An 18,193-nucleotide genomic window follows, 5' to 3' on the forward strand; every position below is an offset into this window, starting at 1 on the left:
AAAAATCAGATAATTCTGTTACAAATTCAATTTTTACTAAGTATGCCAATGGAAATAAAATGAAAAGCATAGCTAAAGAGTAATGACACTGTCTGAGTCTACAATCTGAATTTCTAAAGTGTTTCATTCTTGAGATAAAAATGTTCTCTATTTCTTGCATCCCAAAAATGTTCAGATAAACTCAGTGAATACACCGTTCTTTACTGAGATGAACCTCTATGATCAGGTGACCCACCTGGTGGATGTGGAGAAGGCTGTGGATGTAGTCTACCTGGACTTCAGCAAGGCCTTTGATACCTTTCCCCACAGCAAACGCCTGGCCAAGCTGTCAGCCTGTGGCTTGGACAGCATCAATCTACACTGGGTTATGAACTGGCTGGAGGGTCAAACCCAGAGAGAGGTGGTGAATGGTGCCACACCCAGCTGACAGCCAGTCATTAGTGGTGTCCCCCAGGGATCAGTGCTGGGCCCCATCCTGTTCAATATCTTCATTGATGATCTGGACAAGGGTATTGAGTCCATCATCACTAAATTTGCAGGTGACACCAAGCTTGGGGCAGGTATTGATCTGTTAGAGGGTAGGAGAGCTCTGCAGAGGGATCTTACCAGGTCAGACAGATGGGCAGAGTCCAACGGCATGAGATTGAACGTGCCAGGTTCAACACATTGGCCACAACAACCCCATGCAGTGCTACAGGCTGAGGTCAGAGCGGCTGGAGAGCAGCCAGGCAGAAAGGCACCTAGGGGTACTGGTTGATAGGAGGCTGAACACAAGACAGCAGTGTGGCCAGGCGATCAAGAGGGCCAATGGCATCCTGGCCTGTATTAGGAACAGTGTGGCCAGCAGGAGCAGGGAGGTCATTCTGCCCCTCTACTCAGCACTGATTAGGCCTCACCTTGAGTCCTGTGTCCAGTTCTGGGCCCCTCAGTTTAGGAAGGATGTTGCATTGCTGCAACGTGTCCAGAGAAGGGCAACAAAGCTGGTGAGGGGTTTGGAGCACAAGCCCTATGAGGAGAGGGTGAGGGAGCTGGGGTTGCTTAGTCTGATGAAAAGGAGTCTCAGGGGAGACCTCATTGCTATCTACAACTACCTGAAGGGAGGTTGTAGCCAGGTGGGGGTTGGTCTCTTCTCCCAGGCAACCAGGACCAGACAAGAGGACACAGTCTTAAGCTGTGCTAGAGGGGGTTTAGGCTGGATGTCAGGAAGAAGTTCATTACAGAAAGAGTGATTGCCCATTGGAATGGGCTGCCTGAGGAGGTGGTGGAGCCACCATCACTGGAGGTGTTTAAGAGGCGACTGGATGAGGCACTTGGTGCCATGGTTTAGTTGATTAGATGTCGTCGGGTGAAGGATTGGACTTGATGATCTCAAAGGTCTTTTCCAACCTGGTTAATTCTATTTATTTGTATTTATGATAAACATGAACAGGTATTCCAAATGGTGAATCATTTTTCTCACTGCTGCACTGTCAGGTGCAATGTGAGGACTGAAATACAACAGTAACACAAAGGATTTTTTAATTAGTATTTAGTCTCCTAAAGTAAACATATTAGCAGTATTTACTTCACAAATATTAAAAATCTCCCATAAATGCTATCACAATACCTTTGGGTGTAATAATATGAAATCATTTGTGTCAGATCCCAAATGGGATTAATCTTCCTGGCACAAAGTATTACAGCAATTCAGTGTTAGGCAATGAGCCCAGGAGTGTAATTCAGGGATTTCTCATGTTCACACATTCCCTGTACAATGAAAGGGAAAAACTGGCACTCCAGAATGTGATGAGAAATATTGCAAGGAGTACCTAAACCAGGGAATATGTGTACCAAACCACCAACATAATGAAACTTTATTTCTCTTTTCTCTGTTACGTGCTTGTGTCTCACTAGGTTTATGAGCTTAAAATAACTTCCTCAACATTTCTGCTCAAATCACGCTGGCCATTTGCAGTGATTTTTCATTACACTTAGTGAATGCAGCAGGAGAAGTCAGTTAAAGAATATTATTAGTTTCATGGATTTCAAATTCACACTTCATACTTCTGATGAAGAGATATTAATCAATAGGAAATAAACCTATCCTTGGTTTGTTTATTACCCTTTCATAAATCTTGTATTAACGACTGCACAGAAATGCAGTTGCAATTTGTACAATGGTGGGTCCTTCTTCATGTCTTGTATGTTGCTGTTTAGGTAATTTGCATAGAAAAAGGGAGTCCCTGTTTTGAACTGAGAACAGCACTGAACCCACTTTTCCCACTCAAGAAATAATGATCATAGTTACTATCATTGTGTTCAAACTAAAATAAGTCTTCTCCCAGTGTCTTTGAGCAGAAGTATTTCAGATATAATGCTTCCAGTTGAATTTCACGTTACATATGTTTAGCACAGACAGAGGATATTTGCATAACCTGGAGGGTACAAGGAATGTTTCTCAACACCCAGATTTGAGCAAGACAGCAATTCCAGACATGTTTGAAGTCAGGCGATTAGGTACCTGCATCAATAGCTTAAGAGCTAGAAATTCAGTACATATCTTCTGTATTTCCTCACAGGTTTAATAATATTCAAGCTAAATACTTGGGTGTTTTCACTTTGTTTCTTAAGCAGTATACACACTAAAGAAAAAGAGCATTTAATTTTGTAGTGAATGATGCTGTTGAGGGTTGAGGGGAAGGCCCAGCCTTCTCCCCCCCCCGTAAGTAAAGGGAAAGAAAAATGACAGAAAGAAAAAAAAAACACAGACGGATTAGCAAAGGAAATGTGCTGTATTTACAAGCGGTTTAGGAAATGCAGGTTTATACACACAATTTACAGTATTTACAATATATATACAGAAATATACAACAAAGTAACACAGGAATGAGATTCCCTCCTCTGCTGAGGAGGGTTCCCTCCCTGTACCTCCCTTCTCTTCCCCTTTTCCCCAGAGAGGGTTAGAAAGAGAGAAAAGGAATAATTGTTAATTAAAAGCAGTTATATGTTAGTAGAGGCCTTATCTGCTCAAGGTCAGTCTGGCCGAAAGCCCAGAAGCCGCAAGCTGCGAAAGGAGAAAGTGCAAGACTGAGACTAGTCTCACTGGGAATCAAAACTTAAGGCAGCGCTCTGCCTCTCCACCAATGAAATTAGTTTAGACGTGTCTTTTGTTTATAAAACATTCAGCTATGGTGTCCCTTTTCTTAAAGGCACATCCTCAAACGGTCACAGATGCTTATGGTGAGGATTGTGCGCCAAACATTTCTAGGATATACTTCTCTGTGTGTTAACCCTCCTTTGCTCCCCCTCCTTTCTGGAGGCGGCTGGGGGGGCAGGATCCTGGCGCCACAGCCTACCTGGGCGTGGTCTCACCCCTGTGGTACACAAGGTCCGGGCTATATGTTTGTTTCCCTGGCTATAGCATATACTTATGTTGTATTTGGTAGGTGTCAGGTCATTGGTTAATCTTTGCATTAGCAACAGGTGCTCATTGGACCAGTATTCACTGGGGCAAATGGTAAATAGGGGTCATTTGGTAAATGAGTCCCCCCACATTCATGTTGGAGACTGTGTCTATGTGCGTGCCAGTGCTGTTGTGATCTACCTTGTCTGGGACTCAAAACAGTGCTCCAAGAGGCCTCGCGGTCCTCTGCCACCGTCACCCAGCTGCATGCGGTGGCATGGACAGTACCCCTTGGGGTCAACCACTCCATGATCCATCGCTGCAGGAGAAAACCTGGTAGCCCGTGTGAACCAGTGTTGTTGACCTGCCACAGCCCCCCCACCCCCACCCCGAGTGGGGTACCTTTGTATCCTGGGAGAAGCAGCAGCCACGTGGTGCAGCCATGCAGTGCAGCCATGCGGTGCAGCCACGCGGCCGGCGCCATTTTCTGCCTCCTTATTATGGCACATCTGTGCCACGTTCTCTGGACTATAAACATTACAAAGAGAAGACTTCACGAAGTTCTCAGCTTGTGAGTAAGCCAAGCCTTTCTTTATAGAGCTGCAGTTAGGGTAGCGTTTAAATTGCTCCAGGTGGAGGGTTGCCGATCACTGACCAACCCCTCCCCCTCCGCTTTTTGAATCAGTTTCGATTCTAAGTTCTGTGAATCATTTGATTTAAGTGCCCATACATAACATTCTGTAAAGATAGTTCCGCTAACCAAATATTGATACCTGTGAAGGGTGACTGTAAATACCCCGTTACGGAGTTTGTATATATATGTATATGTGAGAAACTGGTTATAATATTTGGCTTTCACAAGGGGAATTACTGGGGACTGTGGGGCTGGATCGTTGGGCTGATTGGTTTGTTATTGTGTGGGGTATTGGGGAAGAAATGTGAGGTGCCAACATATCTAAAGACTGGACAGGTCAAAAGTGCAGGTTTTGTCTCAGTCTGGTTTTGTCTCAGTCCGGTTTTGTCTCAGTCTTGATGGAGAGGGGTGGGAGAGTGTTGGGGAATATATGAATATGTACATTTTAATATATTAATATGTATGTTTGCTGTCTATATAAGTTCACCTCGTGTTGTTAGGGTTCGCCTCTAGTAAACTCGCTATGTGCCCAGTGCTGCGTTGCCTTTATTTTATAATAAACTGGTTATAAATTTTCAGCAGTGAGTTCGTTTCTCACATATATAAATAAACTTAATATATATTTTCATTGATACATCTGCCACTCATTTCTGAGGGCATATTCACAACAAATTTAAAGAGCATAATCTTTCATTTTCATACCATATGCTTTTCAACTGATAATTAATTATGTGCCAAGGATTTTCCAGCAACACTGTATTGAACTGAGTTGCCAGAAGTTATAAAACAGGATTGTTTCAGATTTATATTTTTTACAAAAAAGCATCACATCCTCTAATTGTATATCCAGTTGCACTATTGCAATGTAAGAAACAATTAGACTTGTTTGTACCCAGTAAGTGAACACTCAGAGAGTGGATATTGACTGGTATATCTCTGAATATTAGAGGAGAATATATACAATGAACATCAGGACCCTTTTCTCTATTAAAAAAAAAAAAAATAAAAAAAAAATTATTTTTTTTTTTTTTTAAATTCTCTTGGGGAGATGAGGTGTCCCTGCTGTTCTATTCACAAATGTGGTGTTCATGTTCTGTTGAGGAAAAACAAGAATGAAAGTCTTCTGTAGAGAAGGACTTGCAGAGAAGTTCCATGACAGTCTACAGACCATGTGTACAGGGGGAAGAACACTCTTTGTAGGTTGCAGGAAAGAAAAGGACTTCAGCAATAAACCCTAGTAAAGTAGTTATCACTGCTTAACTCACCCACTCAAACCTGCCCATCCCCACTGGTACACAATTCACATCCTTAATGGCTTGGGGACTTGACTGACATTATTCAAACATTGCCAGATGTCCAGACTGGGAAGGTTCCAATTGATTTTTAATTATTTTACTGAACAGACTTCCAACCCAAAACATTCTTTTTAAAATGTGCATGCTTCTGAAATGCTAACAGGAGTAAAAACCAACAAACTAAATGCCTCAATCCAAATCAAAAACTAAGAGCTCTCTTTGCTCTCTACAGAGGCTAAGTGCATGCACCATAATGTAAATCAAGACTATTATAATGCATTTTTTTCTTTATGAAAGCCTTAGTCCAGATAAATTTTGCTGATCATATTGGTGCAATGAAACACTCATTCCTGACTGAGCTGCAATTCACTGTCCTCTCAGCTGTGGCAGTGCAACACTGGGGCCACACTGTAAACAGGACTGGTAAAGTAATTCAGAATAAAAGCAATCCTTCATATAATACAAGCAATGATACACTCTAGGTAAAGCCTGAAGTATAATGTTAGGGTGCTATGTTATGTTCCAATGAGACTTTAATAAAGGGCTAGCTGAAACATTGCTGTCAGCACAGCATCTGCTCATGTGATCTTTCAGTCATAATAGTAGCGCTAAATCTCAGTGTATCAAAGCAGACGTGGAACCTAACACACACAGTGCGTCTTCTGAATATTCCCTATGAACTGCTTGTGAGCAATCTACAAGCCAAGAATTTATTCACTGAAGAAATAAATGAATATTTTCTGGATAGTGAATAAATCCAAGAATTTTGCCATATGTTTGTGGACAACTAGTGAACAGGGAAAAAAAAAAAAAAAAAAAAACCAAGAAAAAAAAAAGTTGGTGAAGTCTAACACAATAAATAATTCATTACAAAATACTTGCCTATTCTAAATTTAAACCTGCATATTTCACTATCTCTGAGCTCTTTTTTCACAAGTAGTACTACCACACAGTGAATTCATTCATCATATACTTTACCATCACTGTTAGTTATCATCAAAGCTTTACATCCAGGCAGCAGAAGAAGAGAGCAAATCCTTCTGGTTAAAATGTTAAATCAAGTTACATTTAGCCTCACTATTTCAGTGCTGAAACTATCACTTGCATTTGAATAGACAAGAGACAAAGACAGATCACAGGCACAGAATAATGCTGTGGGTTGGCTGCCACTTCATTTGCCTTGACCCCTACTTTGTAACCTGCCACTACTGAATTTCAGAGGAAAAATGACTAGAGCTGTGGAACCAGACAGAGTGAAAGTCAACATCATCTCTCTCTCCACAGGTCAATAGTTCAGCATCATCATTCCAGAAGAACTAATCCCATTTCTGAAACCTATTTCTAAGCTCACAGTTGTTATCTAAAAGACAATCTGGAGACCTTTTTTAATGTCTTCAAGTGGAGGAAGTTAAAACAAATCGAAACAGAAGAACATAGAAATGAACCTCCACTATACTCTTATCTAGAGGAAACAGGTATTTATCACCTTTGCTATTCAGAGCACAGGAAACTTTTGCATTATCCTTCTCAGAAAGATCTGCTTAAAGTGATCTACTTCACTTTAGTGACCTAAGCGTGACTTAACATCTCATAAATAATGAAGACAACAAAAAGCCCAGAAAGAATAACTTCATATGAACACCATCCAGACAAAGAATATAATGGGGTTCCACTGTACATTATACAAGAAAATAAAATACTAATTTACTTTAATAGGAAAGTGCATTAAAAAACATCTAGTGATAGAGCAAAACATACATACCTATTACTGAGGCCTTTTTTTTAACTCAGATTAGGAGGACAGAAATATTTGAGCACTTGGAGCTTAGCTGTCAAGAGCCTGCATTCAGACACACCAGAGAGATGTCAAAAGAGTCAGTTAAATGGATTATTCTTTACAAAACTAATGTTTTTTCTCATCTTGTCCTAAATGATGGAGAATCTGCATTTACCCTACAAAGTCAAGGGTGTATTTAATACATAAATGCATAAAGGATCAGAATTAAACTTTTTTTTCTTCTTCTTTTTTCCTTTTTTTTATTTTTTTTTCTTTTTTTTTTTTTTCCCCCGACTGCACTGTGACTTCTCACAATTTGCAAACTTTCAGTATCAAGGATCCAGTCCTAATCTTTGGTAACAAGTATAACTGTGTGACATCTGCCGGCATCATTGTAGCTAGCAGGGAAAGTGAATATTAAATTTTCAAAATCAATTCTAATATCACTATATTATCAATCTAATTGATAGTCCTTAATTGGAAACTGCTATATCATTGTTGGAGGGCTTTAGAACACAAGCCCATACTTTCCAGTTTACTCAGTGTAGTAGTTAATGGTAAGCCTCACGGACTTGGAAAAATATACCTAATAATCAAAGTGATGTCTTTTCTGTTTTCTTTTATTTCTCTAAAGTGGACAGTATAATATGTTATGGAAGTAAATTTTAGCTCTTATCAACAGTAATGGAGGTCAGGTTTTGGCAGTTTTATAAATCCGATGAGGTTAACTAGCCCATAAAAAAAAAAAGCCAAAAAAATCCTGAAGTGTTCATTTCTCTGTGGGTTATATTGTTAAGTGGCTTGTTTTTCCTGTTACAATCATTTTATTACAAGCTTCTACAGCAAGGAAAATGCTAAGTGATTTCTGGAGAAAACATGAACAATTAAAGTCACTGTAGATTTTATACAATATATATTATTTGTATGTATTGGGATGACCCAAATAGAGTATTTTCTACAATGGAAAAGTAAAAATTAGACCAGATGAAATGCTACTAAATTTTACAGCAGGTTTTTTTTTGTTTTTTGGTTTGGTTTGGGGGTATTTGTGTGTGCATGCGCTGTTTTGTTTTTTCTTAATGACAGGTGAAACATCTTTTATTTTCCTGGTGATGCATTTGATTTTGTGTTCATAATTTCTATCTGAAGCCAGAAAAAATAAAATAGGAGGCTGTGAACTTGGTGTCAACACAAGTTCATTTCTCCAGCAACCAGTGATGGGGTATTTCATTATTTCATTGTTTAAAACATACGGTATCTTCTCATAACTTTATATTATGCTTACTTTTATTTGACTCAGAATTATGCTGGATTTTTTTTTCCTTTGTTTTGTGTTTTAGAAACATTTCTTTGTGGTCTAAGCTTTTGGCATCGAGACATTTCCCTTGAGAGAATAATTTAAATCTTCCTCATATTTCTTATGAAACAGGGAAATCTCCTCATCTTTCAAAATACACAATATTTGAAAAGCTACAAGTTACACTCTTGATTTAGCATATCTTTAGATGAATGCTCTTCTGGAAAGGAGGAAAAAATGAAACAGAATTTAAATTAAATTGATAATGTTCACTTTCTAAAGGAATAATTATGACACTTAATTACATTTTTATTTTGTATGGGATCAGGTATACTGTTACTGAATCTTAAGAAAATACCTAATTCTGGTTTTTATATATGTAACTCGGTTAGTTAGCAGAATTGGTCACAATAAAGTTTTAAGAACACAATTAAGAGTTTTACTCTTAAGGCATGGAATCCTTTAAACTGGTTCTCCTGAAATTGGTAGACTAAGAATATTGTGTTCTTTTGAATTCAGTCTTGTACCTTTTTCATAAACAGCCTGAACAATCAGATCTTAGAGTTTTGAAGTTAAATAAAAGCTTTCAAGAGGAAGTGGTGACTCTCGCTACATTCTGCACATTCTACTGAATTTAAAGGAGTCTACAGCCCCAGCTGCTGCATCAATCCCTGTCACTGACTTGTCACCAGGCAGCTGAGCTCTCTCATCCTTCATTTTACTTTTAGCTCTAGAGTCTATCTAGACTGTAAAACCTTCTAGACAAGCATCTAGACTTTACAGAGAATCCAAGCAGACTCTCCCATGATAGATCCCCATTGCGGTTGTGACCTCCAGCTGGTAGTATTGTACAGTTCAAAACCAACAGCTATAACATCCCAGGCTGGAGTTCTTCCACACAGATCATGTGTCTCCTGAGAAGATCCTTAGAGCTCTGCATAAAATTCAAAGAAATATTGCAAAGGCACATAATAATTACTTCACAGAAAAATTGAAATGTCTCAACAGACACAGTATTAAACAAGAATTTTAAGCATATATTCATTAAACAGAAAATATCCTCAGATAAAAGTAATTATGATAAATAAGCACTGTTCATCTGAAACTATTTCTCTGCAGAAAATGAATTGATTTTTAAGCAGTGAATCAATGGGAATTTCTGCTTAGAAACTGATGGTGCAATGTGGCCCTTGTTATCAATAGTTTACATTTATTCACTCTTATCTGAGATTTTCAGTTTATTGTCTTTCAGATTAGCTGTCAAGCTTCTTGAATTGCAGTCCAAACTAGATCTTCTTTGGAATAATACTTTGTAAGTTTCCTTTCAGGCAAGCTTCTGCTCAAAGTAACAGCTACAGAATCTGATTTAGCACAGTTCTTTTGGTGGAAATTAATTATTCTATGGTCACATACCCTATTACCCACTTGGATACCAGAATTTCTCAACTGGAATTTTTTAATTGAATGTGGTATCTCTGGAGTTCCTTATTTAGCAATAGATGACACTTGATATGCTGTTTCATAAGCAGAGTCTTTTCAAGTAGTCTACTTCCATGCTCTGAGGGTGTTCCTGCCTACCAGAGACCATAAATACTTGCATATGCTTCCCTAGGACAGGAAAATCAGGAGGACTGATGTTTCAGTCTTCTAAATGCACAAACAGACAAGAACAAATCAGTACCATTCTAGTTCAGCATACATCAGCACACAGAAGGTGACAGGAAAGGTTGCATTTACAGAAAAGAGCAGACAAATATTGTTAAGAAAATTAATAGCCTGAGATACCTGAAACACCTGAAATACTGAGTTCAAGCTAATAGCCTGTATTAAACTTTTCCATGAAGCTACTGAAATGAGTAAAGAGGTGAACTACAGGGAACATAGATTTCATTCAGGATAGCTGTTCTGGTGAAGGTCTGGGAAAGGTTTTGGGCTTATTTTATTTCTAGCAATGGCTGGTCCAATATACCTTTGTCTGAACAATTTCCTGATAAAGAGAAGTTTTCTAGGGTATAAATGCTGAAGATTTCCGTTGTTCTTTGTGTGTGGAATGTGATCACATCTAAGTTACATAGGGTTAAGTTAACCTGATCATACTTCCTCAGCCTAGTAAAAACTAGGGTTGACCATCATGAAGAAAGCAAAAAGAGGGTATCAAAAGTATAAAATATGCAATATAGACTTTAGAATACCTCAAAGACAGTGGTACAATATACAGGACAAATTAGGCTCATATAAAAATATAATTTGGCGGCTAAAGTGATTTAATAAGAGAATACATTTGCTTTGAAATTATTGCAGGAAGCAATAGTTCAGTGCTTTTTAAATTGTAATTCAGTATTATATTTGTACAATTGAGTTTCAAGCTATTCTGAAAAAGTAATTGTTGCTGTCTACTTGGATGTTAATTTCTATAGACAAATATCTTGATCATTAGAAGCAGTGATTATACACCAACATTTTATTAACTGGTCAATAAGAATAAGGACTTTTTAAAATAAATAAATTTAAAGAGCAAGCATATTTTCTCCACTCTCTAAGACTTACTTGTCCTAGTTTTCAGCTTACTGTAAGTCTCTCATACTGATGAAACACCCCCCTCTTTATTGCACTGCTAAGTCTGATATGTAAAAGGCAGGGTGAAGAGTTCAGACAGGCATCCAAAACCACCCCAAACAAAATAGCTCTGATTCCTATACTGTACATGGACAAACAAGAGATGCATCCCATCAGACTCTTGACAGACCTGTCATTGTTTTCCATTATCTCTGTCATATTCACATGCCTTGTCATTCAGTGCAGTGGGGTAGGGGTTGGCCTGCTGATAAGATGCCGATTTTCAGAACTGACTTATAACTGCCATTCACTGTACATGCTGCAGGCAGCATAATTCCTGATGAAAGTGTGCTCTCTAGTGTTACAGTCCACAAAGGCCAGTGAGCTCCGACTAGGAAGGTAGAGTATTATTTTATCCTTCTGTTTCTGGAAAATTTATCCTCTTCAGGATATTCATGTTATGACTTTTGAAATACCACACATGTTTAGTTTTCAAAACAAAAACCTGGTTCACACAATTATATCTTTTCTTTAAAAAAAAAAAAATATAAAAGAAAAAGGAAGAAAAGTAAGATGTATTTCATTGTTTATGACTCAGCAGGACTTCTTGGTCCAGTATAATAAAGACTCTGTGCTTAGAACAAGCTCAGGGGCATAGGTATTTGAATACATTTTAGTACCATGAGTTTGAATGTTTTTCAATGCCAACAGAGTCTTCAATTTCCATTGAAATTTGGGTTAGCAGCATTCTTAAAACAAGGATTACAGATCTGAAGTGTGCTGGTGGCTCAGCTGTGCCTATAATCTATTGCACCTGCTATGGATTACAGACTGCAAAGTTAAAATACAAAGGTTTCACAGGCCCTGCAAGACACAGTAATCCATACTCAGCACTTGTATACTGAGTTTATGGTGATGATGGTTTAACCCGTCCAACTTTCAGAATTTAAACTTAAGCGAGACTAAATTTTAAGTTTTTAAACTCACTATCAAGGCTAATATTGCATATATTGGAGACAGACAAATACCCCTCACATAGCTGTTTTGTGTTTGTTAGAGACCTGTTTTAGGGTGGAATGCAAGACTCTAATGCCAGATTGAGACAGATGTTGAATTTTTCACATGACCAAAGTCAAACAACATGAAATCCTCTGCAAATACTAGGTCATAAAATGTTCATGTGATAGAATGTGAATGTATGCAAAATTTCACATGTACTTAGTTTTCACAGATGTACATTTCTGCAGAAGGCACCCCATGCTGGGGAATAAAACAGTGTTTAGTGATGTGAATGAGCACAATACAAGGACTGCTGACTGCAGTGAATTCACAGCAGAGGCATAGCCCACAGATCAGAATCCAAGTCAATGAAAAGCCACAAAACTGTTGTAATATCCTTTCAGTATATCTAACAGAAACTACTTTTTCTGGTGGTATCACAGTCTTTTGTCCAGTGACAGTGCTCTAAAAAGAAAGTGATAGTCTGTTGTAGTAAACAGCAGAAGAGCTCATTAGAAAGAGGAACTTTACAGAATTTTCTCAGAATCCTACTTTTAAAGAACAAAAGATATTGATCAAACCTTATAACTGCATCTAAATAAGAATTTAGAAAGCCCAGATGATACATCTGCAAACCTCTTCCATCATGTACCAATAAACAGGTAATAAATATTTAAGATATATTTAATATCTGGTAGAGATTTGCAGGCACAATCATTTTTTTAATCAACCCAGGGAAATTATTTACCACTACAAGAACACTAAGAAGAAGGAGGCCTATATTTTACAAATGCAGTTATGTGTTTAATATTGATATACATACTGATGGAGAATAAATATCTTACTATGTAAATAACCCAGATGAGTATAACAGCAATACTCAAAGTGCAAAACAATAACATTTTCTGGAATACTTTTCAAACTCTGATACTATTGGAAAAGATGAATAGCAAATAAGTGATTGAAGCTCATGTTTTCTGTATATCTCTTATCAAAAGCCTACTTTACATTTGCTAACATACTCAGGCAGGCATTTTAATAACACTTCTGCTAACAACTACATGGGCTAGGGAGCTAAATATAGCTTAAAATCTCTCAAAAAATAAATTTACATAATTATGTATGTGATGGAGTATATGCATGGTATGGAGTATGGATTATATTGCATGGTTTAGTTGTTTAGGTGGTGTTGGATGATAGGTTGGACACGATGATCTCAAAGATCTCTTCCAACCTGGTCTATTCTATTCTATTCTATTCTATTCTATTCTATTCTATTCTATTCTATTCTATTCTATTCTATTCTATAATACCTGGTATTTTAGGTTTCTTTACAGTTACAAATGTATCTAGTCAGTACATGGGTAGGATATTTAAAATTGTGCCTTTTTTTTTTTTTTTTTTTTTTCCTTTTCTGACATCATAGTCAATTGTTAGGAAGTAGCTTCCATCAGCACAGACTCACATTTTGTATCATACAGGAAATAAGAACTATACTATAGAGAAAAAAATTACTTATCTCTTCCTATAAAGACATAGGAACAGCATCTTCAGATTTCATAAATGTAAAATGAAATTTTCACCCCCTGCTTTTTTCTATCAATTTTTCCATTCAAAGCAGGCATAGATGTGTAATGTATACTATTCTTTTTGTCTTCTGCCTACAGAACAAAGTTAAAACACTTCATGCAATACATTCAGTGAATGAAGTAGGTGTTTAGGAGTAGATAGGTAGGTAACATATTCATCCCTCTTAATGTTTCTTAACAAAATACCTTTCATTTAATTTCTGAAAGCAGGGGAGTTTTCTCAGTCTCCTTATCCCATAGTACTTTTCCCTACACATGGACATGTAAAAATTACTCTGAAATGATTGATGTTTTACAGTACCACAAGAGAACCATTATATCATAAATAGTATAAGGCCAAGACTATGCTCACTTTTCAATGTAACTTTGATGTTGCAGTCTGTCTGTGGTATATTGGGTGAGGATGGAGAAAAAATACTATGTATACTTGCTCGTTTGATCTTAGAACAAGTTAGATGTTGCAATGAAACCAAAGAATGGCAGTCACTAAGGAAATTTAGAGCTAGAGACTTATCAGACAGACTAATGACAAAATGAGTTTCCATCTCACTGGAGGGGCAAGGGGGAAGAAAACATGAGGAAAGATGAAGTGATCTACTCATAGTCTGCAAAGCCTTGATGAAACCATGTAATTCTCCACCTGTGAGATTAATCTAATGTGCTATAATAAAAAAAAAAGGGTACCAAGTTCTACGTGATTTTAAAATATGTCTTATAGAAGGCTTGTAGTGACATTCAAATTTTACTTTCTTATCATAAAATACTGTAATGCTTTCTTCTAGAAATTGGCTTAATGCAACCCTACAAATCACTACTTCCTACCCATACATCCTCTAATAAGTTCTTTAATGGTACAGCGTGCAGCCCAAACAGAATTCAGATCAGAGTTTGGGTCTTATAGTGGGACTCTACTTTTTTTTTTTTTTTTTTCCCTTCCTTTTTTTGGTCTGCTTAGTATGTGAAATAGTACAAAGCAAGTGAAAACAAAGTATAAAACAAAACAATGTACAAGTGAGCAAAACCAACTCCTATAACGCTATACATTTTAAAGGTAAAAACCTGAGAGGAGCAGCTAATATAGAATCACAGAAACACTCAGGTTCACCAAGTCCAACTGATAACTACTCTACAGGGTTCACCCCTAAACCATATCCCCAGGACCACATCCAAACAACCTTCAAACACATCCAGGGTTGGTGATTCAACAGCCTTACTAGGCAGCACATTCCAAAGCCTGACCACTCTCTCTGTGAACATTTTTTTCTTAACACCCAGTCTAAAACTACTCAGTCATATCATAAGGCTGTTCCCTCTTGTTCTATCTTGTTCTCACCTGTGAGAAGAGACCAGCATCAGTCTTTCCACAATGTCCTTTCAGGTAGTTGTAGAGAACAATGAGGCCTCCCCTCAGCTTCCTCTTTTCCAAACTAAACAGCCCCAGCTCCTTCAGTTATTCTTCATAAGATTGATTCTCCAGGCCCTTCGTCAGCTTCATTGCTCACCTCTGCACTCACTCCAGCACCTCCATATCTCTCTTGTACTGAGGTGTCCAAAACTAGACACAATAGTTGAGGTGTGGCCTCACCAGACCTGAGTACAAGGGGACAATCACCTCCCTACTCCTGCAGGACACAGAATTTCTAATAGAGGCCAGGATGTCATTGGCTTTCTTGGCCACCTGGGCACACGGCTTGCTCATATTCAGTTGCCTGTCAATTAGAATCCCCATGTCCCTTTCTGCCAGATAGCTTTCCAGCCACAATTCCCCAAGCCTGTAACATTGCTTGGGGTTGTTCTGACTCAAGTGCAAGACCTGCCATTTGGCCTTGTTGAAGATCATCCCATTAATATTGTCCCGTTGGGATGAGCTACAACATAAAAAATATAAAATATAAATATATTTTTTAAAGGAATATTTAAAAAAAAAAAAAAGAATATTACACAGGAGAGTTAATCTCATCATTGTGGTGCACAGTATGTATTTGGGAAAAAAAATATCTTAAATCTGTTATTGCAGTGGGAAATTGTACAAGGTGTATAAAAGTCCACTGATACTCAATATGAATAAGACTGTTATAACTGAAGGTATACTTGCTTTTCAGGATAAATGGCATGGTGATTGTGCTATAGAGAGGTAGTTTATATATGTTCATTATCTTAATAATGTGGATTATTGCTTTTGATTTTTTTAATCTAATTCTTGAATAATTTATGCTATACATTAAGGAACGGGGTCTAACTTGCCCATTATTCCACAACAAGCTTCACATAACTGGGTAATAATTTCTTTTCCACCAGTTACCCTCTTTTTCATCCTTTCCCTTCAGCGTATAGGTAGGTAACCTTAAGTGCACAGCCATTTTTAATGCTCTTATGCTTTAATATACATGCAAAAACTGCTTCAAAGGCAGACTCAAAGGAATGTATGAAACTTCCTGAATAATGCAAGACTGTCTGAAGAAGAAAATAATATTTTCTGTAGACAGCATGATCTGTGGTTGTGCCATAGAAGAGCAAGAGGAACAAGATGACAAACCTTTTCACTTTTTGCTACTTTCACTTTTATAAAGTGAGCACAATTTTCTGAATGGGATTCTATCTATAAGGGTAGGTTTCTGAAGTTCCCTAAAGTGTCTTAAGAAAATATTTTTTCAGTTTTACTGTCAGAAAAAGTCCTTGTTTCATATGGTCCTTGGCAACACTTTACTGATCAAGAAACTTTGAGTGTCTCTGAAAAATCTGAAGTACTTTTTATATGTGTAAGTTGGGCCTTCTCAGCTCTGAGAATTTTTCTGCCCTGATTTTGAAACAAATGTAATACACTTCAAAGAGGTATCCCTTGGTCTGTGGTCAGACAACAGTAAAGGTTCCAAACTACTTCAAAGCTCAGCAACAATCCTCATTCACAGTCTGAATATGAATTAACTTTTGTATTATTTCACTCACATCCAACAGAGACAAAAAGTAGTTGCTTACAATGAGAACTGGCTGTATTATTCTATTCCTACAGGCTCAGTGTGATAGAGACTACCAAAGACTCTGAAGTTTGCAGTTGTTTCTAATTTCTCAAGTTTTAACTGCTTCCCAGAATGCTTAGAACATGCACTAGTTCAGACAACTTGTACCTAAACTGATGTATCTCCTGAAGATACAAGGGCATATGCTTTTTCCCATACCTTGTTTCCACGTGCTGGAGGGCTAGTGAAAATATGGTCTGTAACCATACATAATTTGCCCAGATGGTAAACACATTTACTTCTATGCATTTGCTTCTATTAGTCAATAGCAGGATTTTGAACACAAAAAGGATCAATTTCCTGAAGTGAATTAGGATTCACGGCTATTCATCTCATATGGAACATATTGTAACTCCTCCTCCTTATTCTCTCTTATGTCTTTTTGCTCCATCTTACATATATGGCTTCTACCAGCCTAAATGTCATCTAATGAATTGGATTAAATGGTGCTATCATCAGAATCAGCATTAGCAGTTCTATTGACCTTTGGTTTTATAATGGTTCAGTCTTTCTTAGAACTTTAAGGTCAGATAAAATTTTGATATTTCTGCATTGTGGAATTGTAACTACATGTTTAGGAGAAGGATAATAAGAAAATTAGTGGGATTTAATGAAAGATTTCTCAAAGAAAATACTATAGAATCATAGAATATCAGGTTGAAAGGGACGTCAATGGTCATCTGGTCCATTTAGACAAGACAGCCCAGCACCCCATCCAAATGAATCTTAAAAGTGTCCAGTGTTGGAGAAGCATCCTTCTTTTCTTCACTTACAACTATTTAAAAAAACAAACAAACAGACAAACAAACAAACCTCAACAAATAATTAATCAAACCAACCCACCAAACCTTTTTCCAACAAGCAACTAATTGTAAAAAGTTTCTTGTGATAAAAATACTTTGTAAGAAAAATGGAGGAGGGAAAAAAAAAAAAGAAAAGGGGTAAAAAGGATGAAGAGTAGAAAGGAAAAGGGAAAAAAAATAATACCTTCAGCAACAGGACAATCTTCCTGTCCATGAAATTGGCAAGGATCATGAAAATGACACATTTAATTACTTGAAATATTTACATTTTTTCCTGTGACAAAAATCTAACCATTACAATGAAAAATTCAGAACCTAACATCCTGTATATCCACCTCTACATCTTGTCACCAAGGGGTCTTTGCAATTATAAATGCAGAGGTCTCTCCAGAATAGGATTTTCCAGTGAACATCAAATGTCCATTCACATAACTTTGTCAGTCACAAACCTGTAAGATTTACTCTGCAAATCACAAAGAAGATCAAATGAAACATGAATTAGAGGTATGGTGCACTGACTGAACACACTATTTAAATCAAAGGTAGTATGCTAGTAGTTAAAATCACACCTCTGTGGCTGAAGACTGTGGGGAAGAAGTTTTCAGAGAGCATTGTTCCCTCAGAAGTGCATCGAGAGCACTTTAGGTACAATTCTGATCAGGCAGTGCTCTTCCTGTACATCCTCAGCCATGTCTTCCACAGGGCTACATCAGCAGGCTGAGTTTTATCTGCCCCGAACAGGAAGAGCGATAAATCTGGGGGCCAGATAACAGTGTGTTGATCTTCAGATGAAGACAGACAACTGACATACATCTAACTCTCACGCTCTTCTGAAGACAGGGAA

This window comes from Melanerpes formicivorus, unplaced genomic scaffold, assembly GCF_026170545.1.
Source record: "Melanerpes formicivorus ecotype bairdi unplaced genomic scaffold, bMelFor1.0.p_v2 SCAF_1, whole genome shotgun sequence".
Lineage (NCBI taxonomy): Eukaryota > Metazoa > Chordata > Aves > Piciformes > Picidae > Melanerpes > Melanerpes formicivorus.